This window comes from Bidens hawaiensis, unplaced genomic scaffold (genome assembly GCF_021521415.1).
Source record: "Bidens hawaiensis isolate Kalapana, Puna unplaced genomic scaffold, B.hawaiensis_p1.1 tig00022127_1, whole genome shotgun sequence".
Classification (NCBI taxonomy): domain Eukaryota; kingdom Viridiplantae; phylum Streptophyta; class Magnoliopsida; order Asterales; family Asteraceae; genus Bidens; species Bidens hawaiensis.
The window spans coordinates 249709-257082 of NW_027493425.1; positions in this window are offsets into that span (position 1 = coordinate 249709).

A 7374-nucleotide genomic window follows, 5' to 3' on the forward strand; every position below is an offset into this window, starting at 1 on the left:
TTCCAGAAGTGGAACCAACCCAATTGGTCTTGTAGTTCATGAGATATAACATTTACAAAACAACCTAACAGCAGGTCTAACAACTCAGATTTGCACAACGTTTTTGTAAAATCATAAAGGTTAACTTTTACACGTCTAAAAATTGCAAATTTATATTCTTTAGAAACTAGACTCAACCTAGTTTACTGTAGTATCAATAATCTCAACAAATTTTTACATTTACACCCAGATACAGTCAATTGAACATCAACAACACAATCTGTCCAGAAACTGTTTGCAACAAAACTCAACATATTAACTATCTATGGACCATAATCCGTTCATATAACACTCTAGACACCATAACCACTATCCATGCATATCAATTACACCATACATACATGGTTAGGGTTTTATTTGATCTCAAAATCAAAGACACAACAATTAACATGTAATAATATCCATTCTAGTTATCAAATCATCATCAATACATCATCAAATCAAACAAGACATATGAACACAACTCATATACAAAAATTGGCCCTAGGGTTTTTAATTAATCCATTAAAAATCGAAATAAGTATAAAGGATGCAAGGGATAGTCGTTTATACCTTCCTAGCACCTTAATCTTCAATCAAAAGCTTGAAAAATTGCTTGTATGTGTGTGTGATGGCCGACGGCTGCCAAGGGGGTGAGAGGGAGGGCCGATCGGTGTGGGAGGAGAGAAAGAGTGTTAGGGTTTTAGGTTTATGTTATAATTTATAGTAACATGTTATACTTTAGTCCCTCAACTTCCAAATGTTACTATTCTAGCTTAAATAACTAGTTCTAACACATTGAGTTAACGTTTATACAATGTTATCACATAACACATAAGTCTAACACATAATTATCACATAATTATTGTTTTGACGTTTTTCGTTTATTCACCAATTGTTTGCGTCAACTCGTTTGCGTTTCGGTGCAAATTCCCGAAAGACTACACATGTAGTAATTGTCAAGAGTCATTTAAACCCTAGTTTAAATGTAATGAGGTGTGGGTTATAGATTCAATGATCTTTAAGTTTGAATTGACGGAGTTGAGTTAACGGAGTTAACCTGAAATTGACGAATGTCACATCATTCCCATGTTAAAGAATTTTCTTCCCGAAAATTTGAGTCAAGTCGTGATGAGTGTCTGAAAAGTAAGAATAATTTTCAGTTTGTCATATCATCCCCTAGTAGAAAGAAATTTCGTCCCGAAATTTAATTCATACCTCCGGTGATTTCTGACGGTTTATCGGGTTTCGCGGTTTTCTGTGTTTGGTCAGCCCTCAAAAAGGTGAGGATACTTTTTCATCATTTGATCCTCGCGTTCCCACGTGGACTCCGGTCCACGTCTTGAGTTCCAACGAACCTTAACGATTGGAATTTTGCTATGCTTGAGTGTTTTGGTTTCCCAATCCAAAACTTCAACTGGTTCTTCAATGAGGACATTTTGCTGTTCATCAACTTGCAGTTCGTCCAAAGGGACTACTTGGGTTTCATCAGATAGGCATTTCTTCAAATTGGATACATGAAAAACATTGTGTACACTACTGAGTTCCGTTGGTAAGTCCAGTCGGTACGCCACCGGACCAACGCGTTCCGTTATCCAGAAAGGACCAACATATCGTGGGATGAGTTTGTTTCGCTTTCCAAAGCGAACCACACCTTTCCAAGGTGAGACTTTGAGTAACACTTGATCGTTCACTTGAAATTCGAGAGGTTTTCGGCTCTTGTCGGCGTAACTCTTTTGACGATCTCGTGCTGCTGCCATGCGGTTTCGGATTTGAACAATCTTTTCTGAAGTTTCGAGTACCAGTTCTGGACTAGTGATTTGGCTGTCACCCACCTCTGCCCAGCAGAGAGGTGATCGACACTTCCGTCCGTACAGCGCTTCAAACGGCGCTGCTTTAATACTTGCGTGGTAGCTATTATTATACGAGAATTCTACCAAAGGTAAGTGAGGTTCCTAACTATTTCCGAAATCCAACACACATGCACGCAACATGTCCTCTAAGGTCTGAATAGTTCGTTCACTTTGCCCATCCGTCTGAGGATGGTATGCTGTGCTCATATCAAGGCGTGTGCCTAGGGCACTCTGTAGCGACTTCGAAAAGTGCGAAGTGAAACGGGAATCTCGATCAGAAATAATTGAGACAGGCACTCCGTGTCTAGACACTACTTCCTTCATGTAGACGCGAGTCAATCTTTCCATTTTGTCCGATTCCTTAATTGCTAAGAAGTGTGCCGACTTAGTCAACCGGTCAACGATCACCCAGATGGTATCGCATCCCGTCGGTGTCTTAGGTAATCCCGTGATAAAATCCATTGAGATGTGTTCCCATTTCCACATTGGAAGTTCCGGTTGTTGTAGTAGGCCAGATGGTTTCTGGTATTCTATTTTGACTCTGGCACAAGTCAAGCATTTGCTCACGTAGGTGGCAATGTCGTCTTTCATATTTGGCCACCAGTAAAGTGCCTTTAAGTCATGATACATTTTATCTGAACCAGGGTGGATAGAATATCGGGACTTGTGTGCTTCGTCCATCACCAGAGTTCTCAACTCTCCGTACCATGGAACCCAAATCCGGTTCTCAAAATATCGAACCCCGTCCGATCTGGTTTAAAGTTGCTTGTTCATACCCCGCATGAGTTCCGATGGAGGATTATCATCCTTCAAAGCTTCAAGTTGTGCATCGCGAAACTGATCGGGTAAGCTGGCATGAATCGTGAGTTGCAATGCTCGCACTCGCCTGGGTTTATCGGTTTCTTTTCTATTGAGGGCGTCGGCCACTACATTGGCTTTTCCAGGGTGGTACTTGATGGCACAATCATAATCTTTAAGCAGCTCGACCCAACGACGTTGTCGCATGTTCAGCTCCTTCTGATCGTAGATATGTTGGAGACTCTTTTGGTCAGTGTAAATGGTAAACTTGGTACCGTACAAGTAATGCCTCCATATCTTAAGGGCAAACACCACAGCTCCGAGTTCCAAATCATGGGTCGTGTAGTTCTTCTCGTGAACCCGTAGTTGTCGAGAGGCATAGGCTATAACCTTCTCTAGTTGCATCAGCACACAACCGAGACCTTGTATCGATGCGTCACAATGTACCTCAAAATTCTCTGTTCCCTCGGGGAGGGCTAAAATAGGGGCGCTACAGAGTTTGGTTTTCAACAGTTGGAAAGCGGATTCTTGCGCGTCTCCTCAATTGTACTTAGTACCCTTGTGAGTCAAAGCGGTGAGGGGTTGAGCAATCTTTGAAAATCCCTCGATGAAACGCCGGTAGTAGCCGGCCAGTCCTAGGAATTGCCGCACCTCAGTCGGAGTCTTAGGTGCTTCCCAGTTTTTGATGGCCTCTACCTTACCAGGATCGACATGGATACCGTTCTCGTTGATCACATGTCCTAAAAAGTGAACCTCGCAAAGCCAAAATTCGCATTTCGAGAGTTTAGCGTACAGTTGTTCCTTCTTCAATAATTCCAGAATTATCCTCAAGTGTTCTTCATGGTTAGCTTCGTCCTTGGAGTAGACGAGAATATCATCAATGAAAACAATCGCAAACTTGTCGAGGTACGCCTTGCATACTCGATTCATGAGATCCATAAATACGGCTGGTGCGTTGGTTAGGCCAAAAGGCATAACCGAAAACTCGTAGTGACCATACCATGTTCTGAAAGCCGTCTTTGGAATATCTTCCTCGCGCACTCTTAATTGATGGTAACCAGACCGCAGATCGATCTTCGAGTAAAAACTCGATCCTTGAAGCTGGTCAAACAGATCATCAATTCGGGGTAAAGGGTAACGGTTCTTGACCGTCACCTTGTTTAACTCCCGGTAGTCGATGCACATGCAGAAAGTCCCGTCCTTCTTTCTGACAAATAAGACAGGGGCTCCCCATGGCGATGAGCTAGGTCGGATAAAAACCTTATCCAACAAATCTTGCAACTGAGTGGACAGTTCCTGAAGCTCCGCCGGTGCGAGCCGATACAGGGCTCATGCTATGGGTGCTGCACCGGGTGTCAAATCGATTTGGAATTCGACTTGACGAATAGGAGGGAGTCCAGGCAAATCCTCCGGGAAAACTTCCGAAAAATCTCGCACAATCGGTATATCTTCAATTCGCTTCTCCTCCGCGGGTTTCTCAACAATTTGCGCCAAAATTGTCGGATGACTCTTTCGTAGATACTTCTGCACCTTCATGAGGGTAATGACGCTGGTGGTCATGCCGCTTCTCTCACCTCGGATCGAAATGATCTCGCCGGAAGGGGTAGTAATGTGGACTATCTTGTCGTGACATATAATCTCCGCTCGGTTCTCAGATAACCAGTCCATGCCGACCACGACATCGAAACTACCAAGCGTAAAAGGTACGAGGTCGATATCAAAAATATGACCTGACAGTTTTAACTTATATCCCGCAAGTACATGAGTCGTTACTATAGTCTTACCGTCAGCTAATTCAACAGGAAACTTAGCATCTAACGGGGTTGAAGTTAGGTCTAAGAGTTGACTAAAGGCTTTCGACATAAAACTCCTATCAGCTCCAGTGTCAAACAATACAGAAGCAAAACAGTCGTTCACAGGAAACTTACCAGTCACCACGTACGGATCATTGCGGGCTTGACCCGACCCAATAACAAAAGCTCTTCCTTTACCATTGTTTCCACCACCACTGCCACTTCCATTACCTCCATTGTTGTCGTTCTGTTTCAGCTTAGGGTAGTCTTTCTTAAAATGGCCCTCTTGACCACACTAAAAACACCCTTAGTCGTCATAGGTGGTTTAGGAGCACCCTTTGCCGCAAGGTCTCCTCTACATTCCTTTGCCTGGTGACCCATCTTTCCGCATCTCTGACACTTGACACGGTCACACGGCCCAGCATGATGATAGTTGCACCTGTTGCACTTCGGATATTTCCCAGCATAGCCGCTCGAACCCTGCCCGCTACCGTTGTTATTGTTGTTGTGACCCTGATTGTTGAAGCTCCGGGTGAATTCGGGCTTTCGGTAGTGTTGCTGCTTGGGGGGGTTCGAGGATGAGGATCTGGTATTGTCAAACTTTCTCTTTCCGCTGCTCGGGTTGTTGTTGCTGTTGTTGTCAGTGTTCGGGTTGTCACGTGCTTTAGTGGTTGAACCCCTAGGTGGTAGCGCACCTTGGGTCACTGCTTGATCCGTTAGTTTGTGAGCTAACCGAATCGCTTGTTGAATCGTGGCTGGTCTGGAAGACGTCACCATGCCCTGAATTTACGGTGCCAACCCATCAATATACATTTCAATCCTCTTACTCGGTGGGTCTACCATCCGTGGACACATCACGGCCAACTCGTGAGAACGGGTAGTGTAGGCCTCGATTTCTGAACCCACCATCTTCAATGACCAAAACTCTGACTCCAATTTTGCAATCTCTTCTCTCGAACAGTACTCTTCTCGCATCATGTTCTTGAACTCCTCCCAGTTCATCGCGTTAGCCAGTTCCAATCCAAGAATCAGTACGTTCGAATTCCACCAAGTGAGAGCAGAATCTTCAAGTGTTCCAGCAGCAAATTTGACTCTACTGGCAGGGGGACAATTACACATTTCAAACGCCGATTCGGCATTCTCAGCCCAACGCAGGAAGCCTATAGCTCCCTCAGTGCCCTTAAACGTACTGGGCTTGCAGTCAAGGTAGTTCTTGAAGGTACACGTTCCAATTGGACCTCCAGCTTGGTTCTGGACATGTGCGGCTAGAGCGGCCGCCGCGTGGTCATTCAGCAGAGTTTGGAGTTCTGCTGCAGTCAAGTTGATGTTACCACGTCCGTGTCTAGCGTTTCTTCCTGCCATTTCCTAGAATCACAGCATAAGATGTTGAACATGAGTTTTTCTTTCATATGCAACAAGCCATACATCTAATAAAAAGATAGGTAAGAAAGAAATAAGAAACAAACATCACATCACAACCATATATTAATCCATATATTAATTCATGATTAAAACAATTGTATTCGCTACAAAGTATTTAAAATCAATCCTTAAAATTATAGAAAATAATAGTTTAGATGGAGATAACCCCTCCATCTAGGTGTTATCATCACTGGATGTCATCATCTAAGGACACCTCTGAGTGTGCCTCCTCCTCAGCCGGTTCTTCCTCCGGTTCTTCTTCAGGTTCCTCCTCGGGTTCTTCCTCGGGATCTTCCTCAGGCTCCTCTTCGGGATCTTCTTCGGGTTCCTCTTCAAGCTCTGCCTCAGGTTCTGCCTCAGGCTCTGTCTCAGGTTCGGCTGCGTTCTGAGCAATTTGCATTTGTAAGACATCGTAACGCTCTAAAGCTATCTCGGTTCGAGTCGTTGCTACTTGTAGTTGCTCTTGCAAGTCTATCATCTCGGCTTGCATCTTTCTCATAATCTTCATCTGTTGATCACTAGCCTCTTGCATTTCCTTCATTGTCGCTGTCATGCGGGAAATTTCCTCTTTAGTTTCGGATCCATCTTTTAACAGTCCGGATACGTTCGCTCTCGTATAGCGCATGTAACCAACATCACGCTCCAAACAAGAAACAACAGCTGCGAACACACGCTCTACAGGTTTGGTTATAGGTGGTAGGGTGTTGGGTAAGCAGGATGGTTCGGGTGAGGTAATGGGGGAACTTGTTCACGATAGACCATACGTCTGATCATATTAGGGTACCAATCCCAGCTAACTTCGTTTTCGTACATGCCACCGGATAAGCGGTACCTCTTCGGTGCGGGAGCTTCGAGTTACAGGACTACACGGGGTGGCGATGAGGTTGGTAGCTGCGGTTCCTTCCCATGAGCATGAGTCATCTGATTGGATGATGATGATGATGGTGGCGTCGACATCCCTACAGGTAAGCCGTGTATGCGCGCGAATGAGTGAAAAGGGGTAAAGAGATAAGATAACAAAGACTACACAAATCTATGCAGTGCGTATCATTATAACTAATGGGTCGTCGCGGTTATAGTCTAGTATGCATGCAATTTCTAGTTCGCTATAACCAATGGCTCTGATACCAATCTGTCACACCCTCAAAATCCACTAACGGAGTTTTACCGTCAGAGGGTGTGAACTAACAGGAACGGAATCATTAGTTATAATCAAACCATAAAAACGTTTAAATGAAAATAAGTGCGGAAGCGTAAAAACCAAAAGACAAAAGTTGCGTCACGCAGGACGACTCAAAACCCCATAATAACAGTTTAAAATCACGTTGCATAAATAAAAGCATTTCAAACAATGCATGATCCTATACCGCGCGCCCCCCTCGGCTACCTGAGAATAACATACTAAAAGTGTCAACACGAGGTTGGTGAGTTCACAAGTTTATATAAAATAAAGCGTTTAGCGTTTGCGTTCAGCGTTTTGCGTTTAGCGT